At 48.4% G+C, this 25,647-nt stretch overlaps 2 pseudogenes; both read right to left on the bottom strand.

The window, feature by feature from the left end:
- Positions 1-1,404: 1,404 nt before the first annotated feature.
- LOC119922767 lies at positions 1,405-2,346 on the bottom strand (annotated as a pseudogene).
- An 18,451-nt stretch (positions 2,347-20,797) lies between these two features.
- On the bottom strand, positions 20,798-21,739 carry LOC119922766 (annotated as a pseudogene).
- Positions 21,740-25,647: the final 3,908 nt, after the last annotated feature.

Genomic DNA, 25,647 nt, shown 5'->3' with positions numbered 1-25,647 from the left:
AGGACCTAGCAGATCTGGAGAAAGTACAGAAAGGCTCCCAAGTAATGACTGACTGAAAGGGTTAGGATTCTTCTAGAGAAGCAGCGTGGTCTAGTGGAAAGAGCACAGGATCAGGACTCAGGACACCTGAATTTTCGTCCCTGCTCTGCCACTTGCCTGCTCTGTGGCTTTGGGAAAGTTTCATAACTGCTCTGTACCTCAATTTCCTCATCTGTAAACTGGGAATTAAACTGCCTTTTCTACCTCCCTTTCATATTGTGAGCCCCATGTGGGACGGGGATTGTGTTCAATGGGGTTACCTTGTAACTACGACAACACTTGTTACACATTAAAGTTTAATAAATTCCATCATGCTTATCATTCAGCCTGTGAAGACACAGACCAAGCGGGGACAGGTTCGAGGTTTACAAAACAGTGAAGGGGATGGACAGGCCAAACATGAAATTGTGGTTTTCCTAATCCCACAACAGCAGGTCAGAGGGGCCACCTATTGAAACTGCAGGGTGACAGGGCTAGAGAAACAAAAGGAAACACTTAATCATTTAGCAATCTTCACTAAGCCAAACTGCCTTCCCGGGAACTTGAGCCTGCTCTCCTCCATGCCACTGAGGAGTCTCCATCCCATTCTACATTTCCCACTCCGGCAGGAAAGAGGAAACAGATGCAGCATGCCTCTGTTGTCCCTCCCTCTGAACAGCCATCCTTGATGTCTCCTCAGGAGCTGGCACATGCTCTCCTCCAAGCCATTGAGGAAACGCAGCTCCTTTCTAGCTTCCACCACCCCGGTGTGAAAGAGAACACCCATTGCATGAGACCGCCCCCAAACCCCAGGAAGACTGGGAGCTGCTGTAGTGGTTGATGTGACTACCGATAAATCTTGAACTCTGAGCCCCGAGGAGCCTGAAAATTTGCTCCTCTACTGCACCCCATGGATTTGCTTCTATTTTGTGTATTTGTCTTTGTGGCATCTTAATGTTTCATCATTCCTGATGTGTCTGTCTCTGGTCTCTTCTCCACTCTTAGATTGTGAGCAGCCCAAGGCACATGGATCATGTCTAATTCCCACCTGTGCATTCCATCCCAGTGCTTAGTACAGGGCTCTGCACACAGTAAGCGCTCAATAAATACTACTACTATTACTACTACCACTACTACCACCATTATTACTGCTACGGAGCAGGGATGATCAGATGGAACTTTTTCTCTTGGAGAGCTGTGCAGCTGAGAATACCAGCAGGTTTCAGAGGGATTTGGTTAGTCATGGATGAGCAGTCGTTGCTGGGTCACCAGAGGGAAAGTTAGGGATGGAGAGGGGAATGATTGGGGTGTTGGATGGTTCATCCATTCCTAACAAACCATGAAGGCATGGAAGGTAACTGTCACCTCACATCTCCAAGGGTCCAGTCACTGAGAAGTGTCGACTTTCTTGTAGAACACTTTTCTCAGGGCCCTTTTCATGTCCTTGTTCCTCAGGCTGTAGATAAAGGGGTTCAGCGTGGGAGTGACCACAGTGTACATCACAGCAAAGGCCTTGTCCTTGAGTGCCGAGAGACCAGATGAGGGGCTGAGGTAGACCCCATTGGTTGTCCCGTAGAACAGGAAGACAACAGAGAGGTGGGAACTGCAGGTGGAGAAGGCCTTCTTCCTCCCTCCAGCCGAGGGGACTTTGAGGATGGCCAACACGATAAGGGCGTAGGAAGCGAGGATGAAGATGAAAGGGGCAGCGATGACGGCCCCAGCGACGATGAACACCAGGGTCTCATTGGCCGTGGTGTCGGAGCAGGACAGCCGCAGCAGGGGGGTGAGGTCGCAGAAGAAGTGAGGGAGTTCATTGGCGGCACAGAAGCTGAGTCAAGACATCAGGATGGTGTGTGCCAGGGAGATGAGGCCAGAGAATATCCAGGGCAGAGCCACCAGCAGGGCACAGAGCCGTGGATTCATGATGGAGGTGTAGTGGAGGGGGTGGCAGATGGCCACGAAGCGGTCATATGCCATCACGGCGATGAGGACACTGTCCATGATGCCGAAGAAATGGAAGAAATACATCTGGGTCAGGCAGCAGGTGTAGGAGATGGATTTGCTGTTGGACTGGATGTTGGCCAGCATCTTGGGGACTGTACTGGAGGCGAGGAAGAGGTCAACCAGGGAGAGGTTGCAGAGGAAGAAGTACATAGGGGTGTGCAGGTGTGGGTCAGAGCTGATCGCCAGGATAATGAGGAGGTTTCCCAGGGCTGTGAGCAGGTACATGCAGAGGAACAGCACGAAGAGGAGCTGCTGATGCTCCGCCCGGTCGGACAGTCCCTGGAGGATGAATTCTGAAGCGCTTGTGTTTTTTTTACTGTCCATCAATTTGGAGGGGGTGCTGGCCCTAACAGGGAGTGTGGTGCAAAAATGAGAAGAAGAGAAAGGCTCAGGAGCGCTGTTTAAAACGTGGATAGATCATAAGCTCATCAAGGGCACGGTGGGGATAGCGTTTTAAACTTTCTCTGGGGTTCCCTCCAAGTGCTAAGTACAGAGTGGGGCACAGTGTCCAATTGACTGTGGGTGATGGTCACTGCTGATGAGGGTGTAAGGTGGGCAGCCAGGTCTAGTGGGGAGAGCATGGGGCTAAGAGTCAGGAGACAAGTGGTTTAGCCCCAGCTCTGCCTTTCTGTGTGAGCTCTCTGAGCCTAGGTGCCCATGCCTGAAAAATTGCGATAACTCTCTCTACCTCACAGGGGCACTGCGAGGATAAAATGATGCCACTGATGAGAAAGCACTTTGGAAAAGTGAGAGCACCGTATTTGTTAAGCACTTACTATGTGAAGCAGTGTGGCTCAGTGGAAAGAGCATGGGCTTTGGAGTCATAAGTCATGGAGCACTGTATTTGTTAAGCACTTACTATGCGAAGCAGCGTGGCTCAGTGGAAAGAGCCCGGGCTTTGGAGTCATAAGTCATGGATTCAAAACCCAGATCTGCCAATTGTCAGCTGTGTGACTTTGGGCAGGTCACTTAACTTCTCTGTGCCTCAGTTACCTTATCTGTAAAATGGGGATTAAGACTGTGAGCCCCCCGTGGGACAGCCTTGTAACCTCCCTAGTGCTTAGAACAGTGCTTTGCACACAGTAAGTGCTTAATAAATGCCATTGTTATGATTATTATTATTATTATTATTATTATTATTATTATTATTATTATTATTATTATTATTATGTGCCAGGCACTGTACTAAGCGCTGGGGTAGATACAAGCTAATCAAGTTGGACACAGTCCATATCCCCCATGGGCCTCACAATCTCAACCCCCATTTTACACATGAGGTAACTGAGGCACAGAGAAATGAAGTGACTTGCCCAGGGTCACACAGCTGACAAGTGGTGGAGTTAACATTAGAACTCAGGTCCTTCTCACTTCTAGGCCCGTGCTCTATAAATTTGGCAAAGCTGCTTCTTAGACATCCCTAGTTTAAGTTGAAAGGGGTTCAAACCGGAGAACAAGGGAATGCTAGGGTGTAAGATTAGCCATTAGGATTCGATAGTGGTTGAGTTAGGGAGGTTTAGGGGTGGACCTGGTTAGGGGTTGGATTTAGGTTCAGTAAGTTTAGGGTGGGGAACAAATAAAAAGAACATTCAGCCCTAGAGAGGGGGGGCCCTAGCCCACAGCAGTATGACTGGGCCTGGTCAGTGATGCCTGAAATCACTCCATGGGGACTATGGGGGCCATGACCCCCTCATGGTTTTCTGAGCTGGATTCTCAGACTTGCTCTTCCCAAGGCTCTGACAAAATGGGAGACCTTTCAGTCACGTGCTGAAAAGGCTTCAGTTGGCAGCTTTCCAACCGATTAGCTCTTTGAAGCCAGGCCCCTCCCAGTCCTCTTCCCTCCTCCTCTCTCCAGATTCCTGCCTCCTGCTCCCTGACCCCCACACTCATAATGGAAAGTGGGCCCCTCTGTCTTGAATGATGATGTCTCCTTGGCCCTCTGTCTGATGTGGAGAGCTGTAATGCAGGAACACAGCAAACTTAAGCAGCCTAAGCCCCATTCACACGAAAGTGATAGATGACCAAGCAAACAGATGGCCCCCATCCTCCCTTAATGAAACAGTGTTCATATCAATTCAATAATCACCTGAACCCGGAGCTCTAAAAACCATTTAGTCCATGTCTCCCCACTGCCTGAGCATCTCCAGTGGCTACTCATTCACCTTTGCATCAGACAGAAACTCCTTACCGTCGGCCTTAAAGCACTCAATCACCTTGCCCTCTCCTATCTCACCTTGCTGATTTCTTACTACAACTCAGCACATTCACCAGCGCTCCTCTAACACCAACCCACTCACTGTACCTCCATCTCATCTATCTCATCGCCAATCCCTTCCCCACGTCCCGCCTCTGGCCTGGATCTCCCTCCCCCTTCATATCCGACAGATGATCGCTCTCCCCACCTTCAAAGCCTTATTAAAATCTCATCTCCTCCAAGAGGCCTTCCCTGGCTGAGCCCTCATTTTCCTTTCTCCCTCTCCCTTCTGCGTTGCCCTGGTACTTGGATTTGTGCCCTTTGTTCACCCCACTCTCAGCCCCTCAGCACTTATGTACATATCTGTAATTTACTTTAACATCTGTCTTCCCTTCTAAACCAAACGTTCCTTGCAGGCAAGGAACCTGTCTGCTAACTCTGTTGTATTCTCCCAAGCTTTTCAATCAATCAATCAATCAATCGTATTTATTAAGCGCTTACTGTGTGCAGAGCACTGTACTAAGCACTTGGGAAGTACAAGTTGGCAACATACAGAGACGGTCCCTACCCAACAGTGGTCTCACAGTCTAGAAGGTACAGTGCTCGGCATACAGTAAGTGCTCAAAAAATATGATTGACCGATCGATAGCCATACATACTAAATTACGGCCGTGCTCAGCCTTATTGCAGAAAATGGATCTATTCTGATTCCTCAAGTTGTAAACACGTCTCCGTCTGCCTCCCTCATAAGAATGCAAACTCCTCGGCAGCCAGAGATGTGTCTCATCCTTCTAGCCCGTTGTTGGGTAGGGACCGTCTCTACATGTTGCCAACTTGTACTTCCCAAGCGCTTAGTACAGTGCTCTGCACACAGTAAGCACTCAATAAATACGACTGAATGAATGAATGAATGCTTTGGTTGCATTATCTCAAATGCTTAGGCCTGTGCATTGCACCCAGGGGGAACTTGGATGGCATGCATAGAGAACCTTAGATTGGTAGAGGACTCTAGATTGGGGAGGCAGTATGGCGCGATGGAAGAGCCGTGGGCCTGAAAGCCGGAGGCCCTGGGTTCAAGTTCTGCCTCTGATAGCCATTTCCTTTGTGGCTTTGGGCAAGATGTGGTGAGCCCCCAACAAGCTGCCTTGTTAGAGACTGTGATCCCATAAACAACAACGAGGAATGGACATTGTGAAGCCACTGATGGGCTTTATTTGAGGTCAGGTGATTGTGGACCTGTGGGGGTGGAGCATGGAGAGAAGCATGGCTTTCCCTGTTTTATCGATAAGGGGCCAGGACCAATCAATGACTGGCATTTAAAGCCCCAGCTGTGAAGCCTAAGGCAGATAAAAGGTGGTCGCTTTGAATCACGAAGAGAGGGGTACCTGGAGGCACAGGTGTATGTTGGAGAGCAGCACTCAGAAGGCAGCAGCACTGAGATGCAGAAAGAAGAAGCATTGGCAGAACGGGCTCCGTTGACCACAGACTGATACTGGGCCCTTGGGTGGTGGAGTGAGTGAGAGTGGGTGTATGTTTCACTTAAAGCTAAGTAAAAAAGTTTACACATTAGCCTTGGTGATCAGAGGTGTGATTTGACTTCTACTACGCATCACTGAGGCTTCCCCCAGTCTAGGCTTCCAGTCTAGGAAGGTCCTTGTTGGTATGAACTGGGGGCTTGTGACGCTGAGAAGCAGCGTGGCTTAATGGAAAGAGCACGGGCTTGGGAGTCAGAGGTTATGGGTTCTAATCCCGGCTCCGCCACTTGTCAGCTGTGTGACCTTGGGCAAATCATTTAACTTCTCTGGGCCTCAGTTTCCTCATCTGTAAAATGGGGATGAAGACTGTGAGCCCCACGTGGGACAACCTGATTACCTTGTACCTACCCCAGCTCTTAGAACAGTGCTTGGCAAGTAGTAAGTGCTTAACAAATACCAATATTATTATTATTATTGTGACACAAGTCACATAGCCTTCCCATGCCTCAGTTTCCCCAGCTGCAAATTGGGGGTAATAATACCTGAACCTTACCTTGCAGGAATGCTGTGAGGACTAAATAAGTAAATAATGTAAGGTGCTTTGGTAATAAAAGCACCACCTAGAAGCACAGTATTATTCCCATTAGACAGTAAGCCTGTTGCAGGCAGCAATTCTCTCGCTCTCTTTTAAGTCCCTAGTATAGTGATCGCCACACAGTGAGTGCTCAATAAATACGACTGAATGAGAGGGGGAAGAAGGAGAGGAAGCAAATTCAGAGCAATCGATGTGTTTGAAAATTGCTCCCAAGCAAACCAGAATGAAATCAATAGGAACAGGGGGAGGTTGTGGGGTCCAAGGTTGGGAATGGAAGTCTCTGAGCAACCCGGGAAAGAATCCGGGGGTCAGAGTGGACCAGTTTCAGAATTGTGATCATATGGTGAAAATGACACAGCTAGATTCTCATTCATCTCAAATGACCCGGGTTATATTTACAAGTGCACAGAGGCAGGGGTAGATAGGTTCAGTGAATGCAGAAGTTCCTGCCAGATTTAGAGATCTATGGTTTCCAGTATAATTCACTGGAGCAAATCCAAAGTGAGTCTCTGAGTCTCCACATCTTGGGCTCCCAGCGGTCCTTAGGTAATTAGCAAATTGTAGCTGGAGAAAACCCCTCCTTATTATCACTCCTACTGATTCAGCTCCAAGATAATTGGGAAATCAGTCAGATTAGACAGAAGGACATAGCCCTGAGCCCCGGGGAAAAGTTTTAGGCGAATACCTCTTGAGAAGGAAAGTTCCAGTCAGAGGACACTGGAAGGAGGCATTGAAAACTGGGAACACGGAGCCAATACAAACCAGGACCACCAGACAGATTTCCTTGTAAAATAATTACATCCTCTAAGGTATTGTTTTTTCATAAAATTTACAGTTCTTGATTTGACTAACGGTGAATGAGTGAATAGGGGAAGCAGCGTGGTTCAGTGGAAACAGCATGGGCTTGGGAGTCAGAGGTCACAGGTTCTAATCCCGGCTCCACCACATGTTAAGCGCTTAGTACAGTGCTCTGCACACAGTAAGAGCTCAATAAATACGAATGAATGAATGAATGTCTGCTGTGTGACCTTGTGCAAGTCACTGAACTTCTCTGAGCCTCAGTTCCCTCATCTGTGAAATGGGGATTAAGACTATGAGCCCCACGTGGGACAACCTGATCACCTTGTATCCTCCCCAGAGCTCAGAACAGTGCTTTGCACATAGTAAGCGCTTGACAAATGCCATTATTATTATATACAATTAGGATGTCTTCACCTCCTGGGGAGTTGGGGCGGGAGTTTGCTGTGGGGAGGGGGGAGAAGGAGGAGAGAGTAAGAGAGTCTGGAACGAGGGGAAGAATTCACCGCCCTATTTAGTTACACCGAGGGAAGGCCTAGCCCTGCGCTTGATCCAGTGGAAAGAGCTCGGCTCTGCGAGTCAGAAATATTGGGTTTTAGTCCTCGATCTGCACGCTGGGACTGTACCATCAGTGGTGAAAATTTCTGATCTCATCTCTCTTATCTTGATCTTGTCCATCTCTCCAGCAAGCCCTCGCCCATGTGCTGCCTCTTTTCTGGAACCCGTCCCCCTTCATATCTGAGAGACCACGGGTCTCCCCTCCTCCAAATCTTTCGTTAAATCACATCTCCTCCAAGAGGCCGTCCCTGATTAAACCTTCATTTCCCCTACTCTCTCTCATTCATTCATTCATTCATTCAATCGTATTTATTGAGCGCTTACTGTGTGCCGAGCACTGTACTAAGCACTTGGGAAATACAAGTTTGCAACATATAGAGACAGTGCCTAACCAACAGTGGGCTCACAGTCTAGAAGGGGAAGACAGACAACAAAACCAAACATATAAACCAAATAAAATAAATAGAATAAACATATACAAGTAAAATAAATAGAGTGATAAATATGTACAAACATATATACATATATCCCTTCTGCATCATTCCTGCACTTGGATTTGTAACCTTTACTCACCCCACCCTAAGCTCCTCAGCATTTATGTACATATCCATAATTGATTTAGTCATTCATTCACTCATTCATTTAATTGTATTTATTATGCGCTTACTGTGTGCAGAGCACTGTACTAAGCGCTTGGAAAGCACAATACAGCAATGAAGAGAGAAAATATTTGAATGTCTGTATACCCCTCCGGACTGTAAGCTCTATGCGCAGGGAACGTGTCTGCCAACTCTGTTATAGTGTACTCTCCCAAGCACTTAGTACAGTGCTCTGCACATAGTAAGGGCTCAATAAATACCATTGACTGATGGAAGAACTCCCTAGGGTGTTCTGCGAGGTGAACAGACCCAGAAGGAATCTGGAAAAATTAAACTGACTAACGTGGGCAGCCATAACCGCCTGCTGGGTTATCGTGCCATGGCACAGCATTGGCCCTGAGCTGTGGTCATTAGGTCCTTAAATGGGCCCTAGATGGAAAATCCCTTTGTGTGCACTTTGCCAAACGCTGCACCCCTGCCTGCCTACTTGCTTATTAAACTCCGATCCCTGGCAGGAAAATGACAAGCTGAGGTAAGAGAGCGTCAGTGGTGCTGCACAGACCTTTGTTAACATCAATTCCTACACACAGGTTTCCCCGGTTGAATCCCGAAGACCAAGATTCAGCTGCCATTCCCAGTGGGAGGCAACATCACCTCAGAGAATGATGTTCAGTTAGGAGGGGCTGGGGGCTGAACTAGGAGGATCAGAGGAAGGACCACTGCCTTTGTCAACCGAATGATTTTTGGCAGTGTGAAATAAGCTCCCTTGGGTTCTTGTCCCACCTCTACCACTGGTCTTCTGTGTGACCTTGAGGAAGGTCCAGAACCCCTCTTGGCCTCAGTTTCCTCATCTGTAAATTGGGACTACCAATCCACTGCCTCACTAAAGAGGTGGTGAGGACAAAATTAGATCATTGATGTGAAAGTCCTCTGGAAAAAATCAAAAGGGCTCTACAAAGCCAAGATGTTAGAATTATTATTGTCTGCTTTAGAAGCAGGACAGTCTCCTGTGGTCCTCTCTGTGGTCCTTATGGGTTCTTAGACCTCCTCTCCCTTCCTTTTTGCATCAGTGAAAGGAGATTGCTGCTTTGAGATCTTGACTGCTTCCCAGCTCCCCACCTTGAAACAAAACAGCAGATTCTCCAACCACCTCCTCAGGTGAAGGAAATGCTGAACAGTATGGCTCATCACAGGCAAGAAGCAGTGTGGCCTAGTGGAAAGAACACAGGCCTGGGAGCCAGGGGACCTGGGTTCTAATACTGCTTCCACCACTTATCTACTGCATGGCCTTGGGCAAGTCACTGCACTTCTCTGTGCTGCAGTTACCTCATCTGTAAAATATGGGACATGGACTGTGTCCAACCTGATGAGCTTGCATCTACCCCAGTGCTTAGTATAGTGGCCAGCACATAGTAAATACTTAACAAATATCATAAAAAAAGGCAAGAGGAGAATGCTATGGAAGCTAGCATCCTCCTCCCCATCACAAGCCCAAATCCAAGCTTAATTCACTTTTCCTGCTTCAGTCCTCACCCTCTAGGAATCTTCCCTAATAACACGAGATCATAGGAATGTAAGGTCATAAGAGCACCACCCTGGCTCAGCCCCATGGTCCGTCCAGCCCAGGATTGTGTCTCCCGCAGCTGCCCTTGGACGCTGGGAGGAACTGTGTGATGGTGGCCCTCCTGGACACCCATCCTCCTGGTTAAAGATAGACCGACACCCCAAACTTTCCCTTTAGTGATGATTATGGACTGTTTATCCATGAATTTATCCAAATTCCTCTAGGATCTGCTGAGATGTTCAGCTGCACAGCTTCTTGTGGTGAACACTTGTGGAGTCCATGTGCTCACCCTTCACACCCCAGCCTCTTGGGAAAGAAGTGTTTCCTCTTGTTTCTTTGGAACTTGACACCCTCAACACCCTCATTTTGGTGCTTTGTGGTTTGGGGAACAGCAGTCCTATGTTCACTCTAACCAAACTCTATGTGATTTTGCAATTTCATTCCTGCCCCCTCTCAACAGGCATCTCTCCAGACTGAAAAACCCTAACTTGTGGAGAGTCTTCTCACACAGAAGCTGACCCTCTTCCCCCTAGGTCCTGAAAGTACTACTTCCACAGGGTGGGAGGTAAGTGGTGGATTTGTTCCCACAAGAAGTTATGCCACTGAAAAAAGGCTTGGATAGATTTATGGTCGAGTGGTCCACGCTGGCTTACTAGAGGGGAAGTCGAGGGTGTACAGGGGGAAAGTTCAGGATGTTAGATGGCCAATCCCTGTGAGAGTGGGTGTCCAGGGAATGGGTCTGACCATTCAGATTAGGGAGAAAATGAGAGCAGAGCTGGGATTGGAGGAGGGGGGTTGTGCGGAGAGGGCTGGAATTCACAGTTGCTCCAGGGAGCGTCAAGCATCTGAAAAAGAGTCAGAAGAAGGTGTTGGCTTGCAGGTCTGAACATCTCTGGGAGACTCTGGAGGTGATCCCTCCTCAGACTGAGCAATTCTGGCTGGCCTATTGTTATGAAAAGGGTAGCACTTTCAGAATCCCCAAAGTCTTTCCCCATGGAACTCCTCTGGGTCTTAAGCAGATGAATACTGAAGTCCAAGCCTCACTCCCTGCCCACCTAGAGGTTTCTCCTATTTAGGGAAAATGGACATTCCCCAACCACTGTCATTCAGAGGCACATCATTGTCCACAAACTCTCCCCCGTTGCACAAAATCCCCTTGCTCTCTCCTGCACAACTCTCTCTCTCTCTCTCTCTCTCTCTCTCTCTCTCTCTCTCTCTCTCTCATACACACACACACCATCTCAGTACCGAAATTCTCCCTCCTCTCCACCCCCTATCCCCTTCCCAGCATCTCTGTGGCTACAAAGAAGAAAACATCTTGGTTGCCTTCTGGATGGGGTAGGGGTAGGGCTGGGGCCACCCAGTTAATGTAGGGGAGGGGAGGTCACGGTTCTGGGCTGAGCTGGTAGGAGATGTCTTGGACTTTCCCCTCTTCCACATCACTCACCTGCTTTTCCGAGTCAGTCTCAGACACTGTCACCGAGGGTCTGGATCTCTGGGCTCTGTGACTCGTCTGGACGAAGGAAGATATCACCAAGAGAGATGGGTTGCAGGTCCTGACTTTTCTCCCATAGATATGCTGGGAGATGATTGCAGAATGGTGCTCTCCAGGGCCCGGACTACTCCGGCCCCGAGACTGAGTGAGTTTTCTCACTCACTGAGCCCAGAGAGAGCAGGGTGGGTGGGGACCACAGGGGGCGTATTTACACGTTCCCGTTGGTCTCCTGGGACCCAATCCTCTCAGTTCCTCTTTAGAGATGAGCACTCGGTAATTGTCCCACTTCCAGTGGAGTCACCAAGGACTGGCTCTCCGGGGAGAAGTGAGGGTTAAGTCAGGGTGGAGTCTCTTGCAGCTATGATGTCTAGGGGATCAACAGTAAACGTTTGGGTCAGCTGTGTGACCCCATTCCCTAGAGCCTGGGAGACACTCTGGGCCTTCAGCAATGAACTTAGGGGGAAGGTGAAGAGCAGGTAGACTATTGGGCAGAGCTAGAATTTATGAATGCTGAATCATCAGCGAAAGCCATTCAGAGTCACATCTGTTTCCAAAAGCAGCATCAGGATACATGGAGGGACTGTGTGATGGTCGTCCTCCTGGACATAATCCCCATGGTCAGGGATGGATCATTCAATACCCACAATTTTCCCCCCTCTTAAGCCAATATAGATGACACATCCACAAGTCCGTTTGAACTTATTGTGGCTTTTATCTGCTCAGCTTCCTCTAGAGGTTCTTTTATGGTCTCTGTTAAGCACTTACTAACGTGTCAAATACTGTTCTAAGTGTTGGGACAGGTACAAGTTAATTATGTTGGACACAGTCCCTGTCCCACATGGGGCTCACAATCTAAGTCGGAGGGAGAACAGGAGAACCGAGACGCAGATAAGTTGCCCAGGATCATGCTGCAAGCAGTTGGCAGAACTGGGATTAGAACCTAGGTCCTCTGATTCCCAGGACTGTGCTCTCTCCACTAGGCCACACTGCTTCGCACTTCTCCAGCTAGACCTTTGCCAGAGCAGCTGGCCAAGCGGCCTGCTGCAACAAGGGTGATAATAATAATGATAATAATAATAATAATGGCATTTATTAAGCGCTTACTATGTGCAAAGCACTGTTCTAAGCGCTGGGGAGGTCACAAGGTGATCAGGTTGTTCCACGTAGGGCTTTCAGTCAATCCCCATTTTACAGATGAGGTAACTGAGGCCCAGAGAAGTGAAGAGACTTGCCCAAAGTCACACAGCTGACAATTGGTGGAGCCGGGATTCGAACCCATGACCTCTGACTCCAAAGCCCGTGCTCTTTCCACGAGTGATGTCACTCGTCTCTTGAATTGCCTGTAACCTTGCCCTTCAGGGGATGTTTTTAGAGTAGAGAAGCAGCGTGGCCCAGTGGAAAGAGCACAGGCCTCACTGTGGGCAGGGAATGTGTCTACCAACTCTGTTATTTTGTTCTCTTCCAAGTGCTTAGTACAGTGCTCTGGACACAGTAAAAACTCAATAAATGGATTGATTGAGGCCTAGAAATCAGAGGACCTGGGTTCTAATCCTGGCTCTGCCACTTGTTTGTTGTTGACCTTGGATAAGTCACGTAACTTCTCTGGGCCTCAGTTTTCCCATCTGTAAAATGGGGAGTAAATATCTGTTCTCCCTCCCCCTTAGACTGTGAGCTCCATATGGGACAGGGACTGTGTACAGCCTGATCACCCTCGGCTTCAAGGCTCTCACCCTCGGCTTCAAGGCTCTCCATCACCTCACCCCCTCCTACCTCACCGCCCTTCTCTCCTTCTCCAGCCCAGCCCACACCCTCCACTCCTCTGCCGCTAACCTCCTCACCGTGCCTCGTTCTCTCCTGTTCCGCCGTCAACTCCCGGCCCACGTCCTCCCCCTGGCCTGGAATGCCCTCCCTCCGCACATCTGCCAAGCTGGCTCTCTTCCTCCCTTCAAAGCCCTACTGAGAGCTCACCTCCTCCAGGAGGCCTTCCCAGACTGAGCCCCCTCTTTCCTCTCCCCGTCCCCATCCCCCCACCTTACCTCCTTCCCCTCCCCACAGCACCTGTATATATGTTTGTACAGATTTATTACTCTATTTATTTATTTATTTTACTTGTACATATTTTTCTATTTATTTTATTTTGTTAATATTTCTGTTTTGTTGTCTGTCTCCCCCCTTCTAGACTGTGAGCCCGCTTTTGGGTAGGGACCGTCTCTATATGTTCATTCATTCATTCATTCAATCGTATTTATTGAGCACTTACTTTGTGCAGAGCACTGTACTAAGCGCTTGGGAAGTCCAAGTTGGCAACATATAGAGATGGTCCCCACAGCCGGCTCACAGTCTAGAAGGGGGAGACAGACAACAAAACAAAACATATTAACAAAATAAATAGAATAAATATGTACAAGTAAAATAAATAGAGTAATAAATATGTACTTATTGCAATGGGGAGGGGAAGGTGGAAGGGAAATACCAACAACATAGAGAAGTAATAGGACCCAGATGTTGGCCACCACTATGAGATCACCTTTCTAGCATACATCTTTAATGTTATTGAACTACAGAGTTGCTGGAAGGAATAATTAGGGGATGAGAAGATTTGGGGGAGGGGTCACTGCTCTCCTTTTGCAGCTTATCCCATCCTTGTAATGTTGTTCTCCAACCATACGATATGTTGCCAACTTGTACTTCCCAAGCGCTTAGTCCAGTGCTCTGCACACAGTAAGCACTCAATAAATACGATTGAATGAATGAACGAATGAATTACCTTGCATCTATCTCAGCATTAACTACAATACTTGGCACATGGTAAGTGCTGAATAAATAACGCAATTAATTATATAATTGTTGTAACTCCACAGCGGGCATCTCGGCTGCTGCTCTGCTCCATGCTGAGGCACCCTCTCTGGATTTCCATCGGTCAGTCCTCAGACACGGAATATTCTTCTCCTTTATGGCCAAAGACTCCTGAGACAGACAGTGATTTCGTGTCCATTTCCCTCCCTCTCCCATTGGGTTCGTTGTAGTGAGAACACTAGCTAGCAAATGGCACTGAGGCACCACAATCGATCCTCTTAATCGATCAGTCAATCAATGGTATTTATTGATCACTTATTGTGTGTTGAGCCCCATACTAAGCAGTTAGGGGAGTACACTACAACAGAGCTGGTAGACACCATCCCTGACTGCACGGATCTTACCGTCTAGAGGCAGCGAAAGGCATTGAAATAAATTATGGAATAATAATAATGATGGCATTTATTAAGCACTTACTATAATAATAATAATGATGATGGCATTTGTTAAGCGCTTACCATGTGCAAAGCACTGTTCTAAGCGCTGGGGAGGTTACAAGTTGATCACGTTGCCCCACAAGGGGCTCACAGTCTTCATCCCTATTTTACAGATGAGGGAACTGAGGCCCAGAGAAGAGAAGTGACTTGTCCAAAGTCACACAGCTGACAATTGGCAGAGCCGGGATTTGACCCGTGACTCCAAAGCCCGGGCTCTTTCCACTGAGCCACGCTGCTTCTCCAATGTAGGTAATGTACATAAACCCTGTGAGGCTGAGGGTGGCGTGGATATCAAGGGTTTAAAAGGTGCAGATCTAAGCAGAAGGGTGATGCAGAAGGGAGAAGCAGTAGAGGAAATGAAGATTTACTCGGGAGAGGCCTCTTGGTGGAGATGGGATTTTAGTAAGGCATTGCTTGAGAACACTGACTTGTGTTCCCTGCCTGGGGTGCTGTCTAAGGGGCCAGCGCTTTCCACACTGGTAGATACGGTTTATATTTCCCTAGATGAGGCTGGGGTTCTGGGGAAACAGAGCTGGACCATGTGAAAGGCATCACTCATCCTCCAGACTATAAACTCGTGGGCAGAGAACGTGTCTACTGACTGTTATATTGTAGTACAGTGCTCGGCACACAGTAACTACTCAATAAATGCCATTGGTTGATTGATCATGTATTATGGAGTTTTAAAAAAAAATCCCGTTACTTTTCTGGAAGGAGCCCTCGAGTTTCAAGTTGAGATCCGGGATCTGGAACCTAAAGTCAGAACACAAAACCTTCTTCCTACCCCCAGATTCCCTCGGAAAAACATAAGGACCTAAGCAATGCCTACTGCTGGGTCAGACCAATGACCCAACCAGCCAGAATTCTGTTTCAGGAGCTGGTAGGCTGCCTGGAGCAGGTATCAGTCCTTCTCTGTGCCTCAGTTTCCCCATCAGTATCCTGGTGATCCAACTCCTGAAACAGGAGGGCAATAAGAGCAGCGAGCAGGCCAAGCTGGTTAAACACAGAGCTGTATAAAGACCTGGAACTTAACAAGAATATCTCCCCAAATGGAAAGAAGACTAAGATATTCAGGATGAGTTCCAAACAATAGCAAGCACGTGTGGGATCAAATCAGAAATGTTAAGGCAAAACTAGAGGTGCAGGACACAAAGATAGCTAAAAAGATATTAAAGAGGTCCAAGAAAAGCCTCATTCTTTGATTAGCTTAGGAAAGAAACACCAAACAGATTTGTCAGCTGTGTGACTTTGGGCAAGTCACTTCACTTCTCTGTGCCTCAGTTACCTTATCTGTAAAATGGAGATTAAGACTGTGAGCCCCACGTGGGACAACCTAATCACCTTGTATCCCCCCAGTGCTTAGAACAGTGCTTTGCACATAGTAAGCTCTTAACAAATACCATCATTATAATGATGATACACATTCTACAGTGTACAGTACAGTCAAAAACTGGGATGTCAGTTGTACACCAAATCACGTCTTCAAACTGAGGCTTGTCCAGATAATAAATGAAAAAGTTCAGATAACTGAAAATAGGTATGTGCCAGTTTGCGACAGGAAATTGGGTTCGGTTTGGTTACCTGAACTTTCCAAGATCTGAACTATCCTCGGTTCAAATCAACTATCCACTCTAGTGAAGGAATTGGTTGAAGAGAAACATCATGGCTCAGTGGAAAGAGTTCGCGCTTTGGAGTCAGAGGTCACGGGTTCAAATCCCGGCTCCATCAATTGTCAGTTGTGTAACTGTAGGAAAGTCACTTAACTTCTCTGTGCCTCAGTTACCTCATCTCTAAAATGGGGATTATGACTGTGAGCCCCCCGTGGGACAACCTGCTCACCTTGTTACTTCCCCAGCACTTAGAACAGTGCTTTGCAAATAGTAAGCGCTTAATAAATGCCATTCATCAATTCATTCAATCATATTTATTGAGCACTTACTGTATGCAGAGCACTGTACTAAGCACTGGGGAAGTACAAGTCGGCAACATATAGAGACGGTCCCTACCCAACGACGGGCTCAGAGTCTAGATGGGGGAGACAGAAAACAAAACAAAACATGTAGACAGGTGTCAAAATCGACAGGACGAATAGAATTAAAGCTATATGTACATCATTAACAAAATAAATAGTAAATATGCACAAGTAAAATAAATAGAGTAATAAATCTGTACAAACGTATGTACAGGTGCTGTGGGGAGGGGAAGGAGGTAGGGTTGGGGGGATGGGGAGGAGGAGAGGAAAAAGGGGTCTCAGTCTGGGAAGGTCTCTTGGAAGAGGTGAGCTCTCAGCAGGGCTTTGAAGGGAGGAAGAGAGCTAGCTTGGCAGATGTGCGGAAGGAGGGCATTCCAGGCCAGGGGGAGGACGTAGGCCGGGGGTCGACGGTGGGACAGGTGAGAACGAGGTACAATGAGGAGGTTAGCGGCAGAGGAGTGGAGGGTGCGGGCTGGGCTGTTGAAGGAGAGAAGGGAGGTGACGTAGGAGGGGGAGAGGTGATGGAAAACCTTGAAGCCGAGGGTGAGGAGTTTTTGCTGGATTCATAGGTTGACTGGCAGTCACTGGAGATTTTTGAGGAGGGGAGTAACATGCCCAGAGTGTTTCTGCAGAAAGATGATCCGGGCAGCAGCATGAAGTATAGACTGAAGTGCTGAGAGGCAGGAGGATGGGCGATCAGAGAGGAGGCTGATGCAGTAATCCAGTCGGGATAGGATGAGAGATTGAACCAGCAAGGTAGTGGTTTGGATGGAGAGGAAAGGGCAGATCTTGGTGATGTTGTGGAGGTGAGACTGGCAGGTTTTGGTGACGGATTAGATGTGTGGGGTGAACGAGAAAGCGGGGTCAAGGATGACAACAAGGTTTCGGGCTTGTGACACGGGAAGGATGGTAGTGCCGTCTACAGTGACGGGAAAGTAAAGTAGAGGGGAGGGTTTGGGACGGAAGATAAGGAGTTCAGTCTTGAACATATTGAGTTTCAGATGGAGGGCAGACATCCAGATGGAGATGTCCTGAAGGCAGGAGCAGACACGAGCCTGAAGGGAGGGAGAGAGAGTAGGGGCAGAGATGTAGATTTGGGTGTCATCAGCGTAGAGATGATAGTTGAAGCCGTGGGAGCGAATAATAATAATAATAATTGGCATTTGTTAAATGCTTACTATGTGCAAAGCACTGTTCTAAGCGCTGGGGAGGATACAGGGTGATCAGGGTGTCCCACGTGGGGCTCACAGTCTTAATCCCCATTTTACAGATGAGGTAACTGAGGCCCAGAGAAGTTAAGTGACTTGCCCAAGATCACACAGCAGACATGTGGTGGAGTCGGGATTTGAACCCATGACCTCTGACTCCAAAGCCCGGGCTCTTTCCACTGAGCCACGCTGCTTCTCTGTATGAGTTCACCATACAGAATGGCAAATGAGTTCACCAAGGGAGTGAGTGCAGATAGAGAACAGAAGGGGACCAAGAACTGACCCTTGAGGAACCCCTACTGTAAGGGGATGGGAGGGGGAGGAGGAGCCTGCAAAAGAGACTGAGAAAGAACGACCGGAGAGATAAGAGGAGAACCAGGAGAGGACGGAGTCTGTGAAGCCAAGGTCAGATAGCGTGTTGAGGAGAAGGGGGTGGTCCACAGTGTCAAAGGCAGCTGAGAGGTCGAGGAGGATTAGGACAGAATATGAGCCGTTGGATTTGGCAAGCAGGAGGTCATTGGTGACCTTTGAGAGGGCAGTTTCCGTGGAATGAAGGGGACGGAAGCCAGACTGGAGGGGGTCGAGGAGAGAGTTGTCGTTGAGGAATTCTAGGCAGCGCGTGTAGACAACTCGTTCAAGGAGTTTGGAAAGGAATGGTAGGAGGGATATGGGACGATAACTAGAAGGTGAGGTGGGGTCAAGAGAGGGTTTTTTTAGGATGGGAGAGACATGGTCATGTTTGAAGGCAGAGGGGAAGGAACCAGTGGAGAGTGAGCGGTTGAAGATGGAAGTTAAGGAGGGGAGAAGGGATGGAGCGAGAGATTTCATAAGATGAGAGGGAATGGGGTCAGAAGCACAGGTGGCCGGAGTAGCACTTGAGAGGAGGGAGGAGAGTTCCTCTGAGGATACCGCTGGGAAGGATGGGAGAGTAGCAGAGAGTGTTGAGAGCCGGGGGCTTAACAAATGCCATTAAAATCCCTCTCTCCTGCCCCCACAAAAAACTGGAGTGGATGGTAGAAGCAGATTATATGGGCTTAGAAGGAGTGATAATAATAATAATAATAATAATAGTAATAATAATAATAATAATAATAATAATAATGCATTTATTAAGTGCTTATTATGTGCAAAGCACTGTTCTAAGCGCTGGGGAGGTTACAAGGTGATCAGGTTGTCCCACGGGGGGCTCACAATCTTCATCCCCATTTTACAGATGAGGTCACTGAGGCACGGAGAAGTGAAGTGACTTGCCCGAAGTCACACAGCTGACAATTGGCAGAGCCGGGATTTGAACCCATGAACTCTGATTCCAAAGCCTGGGCTCTTTCCACTGAGCCACGGGGCACCAGGATGCTCAGAGGGACCGTGTGACAATGGTCCTCCTGGACACCTGTCCTCATGATTAGAGATGGGCCATCCCTCATCCTGACTTTCCCCTCCACATCCCTCACTTCCCCACGCCTGCCCCCTTATCATAGGGGTATGCTGTTGGAGCTTGGTTCTATCATGTAGCCACATTGGGGTGCAAAACCAGATTAGAGTAGGTGCCCTTCAAAATGAAACTCTTTACAGTTCACCCCCACCTGGAATACCGTGAGCAGTTCTGGTTGCTGCCTCATCAGAAGGACCTAGCAGATCTGGAGAAAGTACAGAAAGGCTCCCAAGTAATGACTGACTGAAAGGGTTAGGATTCTTCTAGAGAAGCAGCGTGGTCTAGTGGAAAGAGCACAGGATCAGGACTCAGGACACCTGAATTTTCGTCCCTGCTCTGCCACTTGCCTGCTCTGTGGCTTTGGGAAAGTTTCATAACTGCTCTGTACCTCAATTTCCTCATCTGTAAACTGGGAATTAAACTGCCTTTTCTACCTCCCTTTCATATTGTGAGCCCCATGTGGGACGGGGATTGTGTTCGATGGGGTTACCTTGTAACTACGACAACACTTGTTACACATTAAAGTTTAATAAATTCCATCATGCTTATCATTCAGCCTGTGAAGACACAGACCAAGCGGGGACAGGTTCGAGGTTTACAAAACAGTGAAGGGGATGGACAGGCCAAACATGAAATTGTGGTTTTCCTAATCCCACAACAGCAGGTCAGAGGGGCCACCTATTGAAACTGCAGGGTGACAGGGCTAGAGAAACAAAAGGAAACACTTAATCATTTAGCAATCTTCACTAAGCCAAACTGCCTTCCCGGGAACTTGAGCCTGCTCTCCTCCATGCCACTGAGGAGTCTCCATCCCATTCTACATTTCCCACTCCGGCAGGAAAGAGGAAACAGATGCAGCATGCCTCTGTTGTCCCTCCCTCTGAACAGCCATCCTTGATGTCTCCTCAGGAGCTGGCACATGCTCTCCTCCAAGCCATTGAGGAAACGCAGCTCCTTTCTAGCTTCCACCACCCCGGTGTGAAAGAGAACACCCATTGCATGAGACCACCCCCAAACCCCAGGAAGACTGGGAGCTGCTGTAGTGGTTGATGTGACTACCGATAAATCTTGAACTCTGAGCCCCGAGGAGCCTGAAAATTTGCTCCTCTACTGCACCCCATGGATTTGCTTCTATTTTGTGTATTTGTCTTTGTGGCATCTTAATGTTTCATCATTCCTGATGTGTCTGTCTCTGGTCTCTTCTCCACTCTTAGATTGTGAGCAGCCCAAGTCACATGGATCATGTCTAATTCCCACCTGTGCATTCCATCCCAGTGCTTAGTACAGGGCTCTGCACACAGTAAGCGCTCAATAAATACTACTACTATTACTACTACCACTACTACCACCATTATTACTGCTACGGAGCAGGGATGATCAGATGGAACTTTTTCTCTTGGAGAGCTGTGCAGCTGAGAATACCAGCAGGTTTCAGAGGGATTTGGTTAGTCATGGATGAGCAGTCGTTGCTGGGTCACCAGAGGGAAAGTTAGGGATGGAGAGGGGAATGATTGGGGTGTTGGATGGTTCATCCATTCCTAACAAACCATGAAGGCATGGAAGGTAACTGTCACCTCACATCTCCAAGGGTCCAGTCACTGAGAAGTGTCGACTTTCTTGTAGAACACTTTTCTCAGGGCCCTTTTCATGTCCTTGTTCCTCAGGCTGTAGATAAAGGGGTTCAGCGTGGGAGTGACCACAGTGTACATCACAGCAAAGGCCTTGTCCTTGAGTGCCGAGAGACCAGATGAGGGGCTGAGGTAGACCCCATTGGTTGTCCCGTAGAACAGGAAGACAACAGAGAGGTGGGAACTGCAGGTGGAGAAGGCCTTCTTCCTCCCTCCAGCCGAGGGGACTTTGAGGATGGCCAACACGATAAGGGCGTAGGAAGCGAGGATGAAGATGAAAGGGGCAGCGATGACGGCCCCAGCGACGATGAACACCAGGGTCTCATTGGCCGTGGTGTCGGAGCAGGACAGCCACAGCAGGGGGGTGAGGTCGCAGAAGAAGTGAGGGAGTTCATTGGCGGCACAGAAGCTGAGTCAAGACATCAGGATGGTGTGTGCCAGGGAGATGAGGCCAGAGAATATCCAGGGCAGAGCCACCAGCAGGGCACAGAGCCGTGGATTCATGATGGAGGTGTAGTGGAGGGGGTGGCAGATGGCCACGAAGCGGTCATATGCCATCACGGCGATGAGGACACTGTCCATGATGCCGAAGAAATGGAAGAAATACATCTGGGTCAGGCAGCAGGTGTAGGAGATGGATTTGCTGTTGGACTGGATGTTGGCCAGCATCTTGGGGACTGTACTGGAGGCGAGGAAGAGGTCAACCAGGGAGAGGTTGCAGAGGAAGAAGTACATAGGGGTGTGCAGGTGTGGGTCAGAGCTGATCGCCAGGATAATGAGGAGGTTTCCCAGGGCTGTGAGCAGGTACATGCAGAGGAACAGCACGAAGAGGAGCTGCTGATGCTCCGCCCGGTCGGACAGTCCCTGGAGGATGAATTCTGAAGCGCTTGTGTGGTTTTTACTGTCCATCAATTTGGAGGGGGTGCTGGCCCTAACAGGGAGTGTGGTGCAAAAATGAGAAGAAGAGAAAGGCTCAGGAGCGCTGTTTAAAACGTGGATAGATCATAAGCTCATCAAGGGCACGGTGGGGATCGCGTTTTAAACTTTCTCTGGGGTTCCCTCCAAGTGCTAAGTACAGAGTGGGGCACAGTGTCCAATTGACTGTGGGTGATGGTCACTGCTGATGAGGGTGTAAGGTGGGCAGCCAGGTCTAGTGGGGAGAGCATGGGGCTAAGAGTCAGGAGACAAGTGGTTTAGCCCCAGCTCTGCCTTTCTGTGTGAGCTCTCTGAGCCTAGGTGCCCATGCCTGAAAAATTGCGATAACTCTCTCTACCTCACAGGGGCACTGCGAGGATAAAATGATGCCACTGATGAGAAAGCACTTTGGAAAAGTGAGAGCACCGTATTTGTTAAGCACTTACTATGTGAAGCAGTGTGGCTCAGTGGAAAGAGCATGGGCTTTGGAGTCATAAGTCATGGAGCACTGTATTTGTTAAGCACTTACTATGCGAAGCAGCGTGGCTCAGTGGAAAGAGCCCGGGCTTTGGAGTCATAAGTCATGGATTCAAAACCCAGATCTGCCAATTGTCAGCTGTGTGACTTTGGGCAGGTCACTTAACTTCTCTGTGCCTCAGTTACCTTATCTGTAAAATGGGGATTAAGACTGTGAGCCCCCCGTGGGACAGCCTTGTAACCTCCCTAGTGCTTAGAACAGTGCTTTGCACACAGTAAGTGCTTAATAAATGCCATTGTTATGATTATTATTATTATTATTATTATTATTATTATGTGCCAGGCACTGTACTAAGCGCTGGGGTAGATATAAGCTAATCAAGTTGGACACAGTCCATATCCCCCATGGGCCTCACAATCTCAACCCCCATTTTACACATGAGGTAACTGAGGCACAGAGAAATGAAGTGACTTGCCCAGGGTCACACAGCTGACAAGTGGTGGAGTTAACATTAGAACTCAGGTCCTTCTCACTTCTAGGCCCGTGCTCTATAAATTTGGCAAAGCTGCTTCTTAGACATCCCTAGTTTAAGTTGAAAGGGGTTCAAACCGGAGAACAAGGGAATGCTAGGGTGTAAGATTAGCCATTAGGATTCGATAGTGGTTGAGTTAGGGAGGTTTAGGGGTGGACCTGGTTAGGGGTTGGATTTAGGTTCAGTAAGTTTAGGGTGGGGAACAAATAAAAAGAACATTCAGCCCTAGAGAGGGGGGGCCCTAGCCCACAGCAGTATGACTGGGCCTGGTCAGTGATGCCTGAAATCACTCCATGGGGACTATGGGGGCCATGACCCCCTCATGGTTTTCTGAGCTGGATTCTCAGACTTGCTCTTCCCAAGGCTCTGACAAAATGGGAGACCTTTCAGTCACGTGCTGAAAAGGCTTCAGTTGGCAGCTTTCCAACCGATTAGCTCTTTGAAGCCAGTCCCCTCCCAGTCCTCTTCCCTCCTCCTCTCTCCAGATTCCTGCCTCCTGCTCCCTGACCCCCACACTCATAATGGAAAGTGGGCCCCTCTGTCTTGAATGATGATGTCTCCTTGGCCCTCTGTCTGATGTGGAGAGCTGTAATGCAGGAACACAGCAAACTTAAGCAGCCTAAGCCCCATTCACACGAAAGTGATAGATGACCAAGCAAACAGATGGCCCCCATCCTCCCTTAATGAAACAGTGTTCATATCAATTCAATAATCACCTGAACCCGGAGCTCTAAAAACCATTTAGTCCATGTCTCCCCACTGCCTGAGCATCTCCAGTGGCTACTCATTCACCTTTGCATCAGACAGAAACTCCTTACCGTCGGCCTTAAAGCACTCAATCACCTTGCCCTCTCCTATCTCACCTTGCTGATTTCTTACTACAACTCAGCACATTCACCAGCGCTCCTCTAACACCAACCCACTCACTGTACCTCCATCTCATCTATCTCATCGCCAATCCCTTCCCCACGTCCCGCCTCTGGCCTGGATCTCCCTCCCCCTTCATATCCGACAGATGATCGCTCTCCCCCACCTTCAAAGCCTTATTAAAATCTCATCTCCTCCAAGAGGCCTTCCCTGGCTGAGCCCTCATTTTCCTTTCTCCCTCTCCCTTCTGCGTTGCCCTGGTACTTGGATTTGTGCCCTTTGTTCACCCCACTCTCAGCCCCTCAGCACTTATGTACATATCTGTAATTTACTTTAACATCTGTCTTCCCTTCTAAACCAAACGTTCCTTGCAGGCAAGGAACCTGTCTGCTAACTCTGTTGTATTCTCCCAAGCTTTTCAATCAATCAATCAATCAATCGTATTTATTAAGCGCTTACTGTGTGCAGAGCACTGTACTAAGCACTTGGGAAGTACAAGTTGGCAACATACAGAGACGGTCCCTACCCAACAGTGGTCTCACAGTCTAGAAGGTACAGTGCTCGGCATACAGTAAGTGCTCAAAAAATATGATTGACTGATCGATAGCCATACATACTAAATTACGGCCGTGCTCAGCCTTATTGCAGAAAATGGATCTATTCTGATTCCTCAAGTTGTAAACACGTCTCCGTCTGCCTCCCTCATAAGAATGCAAACTCCTCGGCAGCCAGAGATGTGTCTCATCCTTCTAGCCCGTTGTTGGGTAGGGACCGTCTCTACATGTTGCCAACTTGTACTTCCCAAGCGCTTAGTACAGTGCTCTGCACACAGTAAGCACTCAATAAATACGACTGAATGAATGAATGAATGCTTTGGTTGCATTATCTCAAATGCTTAGGCCTGTGCATTGCACCCAGGGGGAACTTGGATGGCATGCATAGAGAACCTTAGATTGGTAGAGGACTCTAGATTGGGGAGGCAGTATGGCGCGATGGAAGAGCCGTGGGCCTGAAAGCCGGAGGCCCTGGGTTCAAGTTCTGCCTCTGATAGCCATTTCCTTTGTGGCTTTGGGCAAGATGTGGTGAGCCCCCAACAAGCTGCCTTGTTAGAGACTGTGATCCCATAAACAACAACGAGGAACGGACTTTGTGAAGCCACTGATGGGCTTTATTTGAGGTCAGGTGATTGTGGACCTGTGGGGGTGGAGCATGGAGAGAAGCATGGCTTTCCCTGTTTTATCGATAAGGGGCCAGGACCAATCAATGACTGGCATTTAAAGCCCCAGCTGTGAAGCCTAAGGCAGATAAAAGGTGGTCGCTTTGAATCACGAAGAGAGGGGTACCTGGAGGCACAGGTGTATGTTGGAGAGCAGCACTCAGAAGGCAGCAGCACTGAGATGCAGAAAGAAGAAGCATTGGCAGAACGGGCTCCGTTGACCACAGACTGATACTGGGCCCTTGGGTGGTGGAGTGAGTGAGAGTGGGTGTATGTTTCACTTAAAGCTAAGTAAAAAAGTTTACACATTAGCCTTGGTGATCAGAGGTGTGATTTGACTTCTACTACGCATCACTGAGGCTTCCCCCAGTCTAGGCTTCCAGTCTAGGAAGGTCCTTGTTGGTATGAACTGGGGGCTTGTGACGCTGAGAAGCAGCGTGGCTTAATGGAAAGAGCACGGGCTTGGGAGTCAGAGGTTATGGGTTCTAATCCCGGCTCCGCCACTTGTCAGCTGTGTGACCTTGGGCAAATCATTTAACTTCTCTGGGCCTCAGTTTCCTCATCTGTAAAATGGGGATGAAGACTGTGAGCCCCACGTGGGACAACCTGATTACCTTGTACCTACCCCAGCTCTTAGAACAGTGCTTGGCAAGTAGTAAGTGCTTAACAAATACCAATGTTATTATTATTATTGTGACACAAGTCACATAGCCTTCCCATGCCTCAGTTTCCCCAGCTGCAAATTGGGGGTAATAATACCTGAACCTTACCTTGCAGGAATGCTGTGAGGACTAAATAAGTAAATAATG

This window comes from Tachyglossus aculeatus, unplaced genomic scaffold, assembly GCF_015852505.1.
Source record: "Tachyglossus aculeatus isolate mTacAcu1 unplaced genomic scaffold, mTacAcu1.pri scaffold_123_arrow_ctg1, whole genome shotgun sequence".
Lineage (NCBI taxonomy): Eukaryota > Metazoa > Chordata > Mammalia > Monotremata > Tachyglossidae > Tachyglossus > Tachyglossus aculeatus.
The sequence above is the reverse complement of the archived record's forward strand: the minus strand, read 5'-3'. Positions and strand labels throughout refer to the sequence as shown.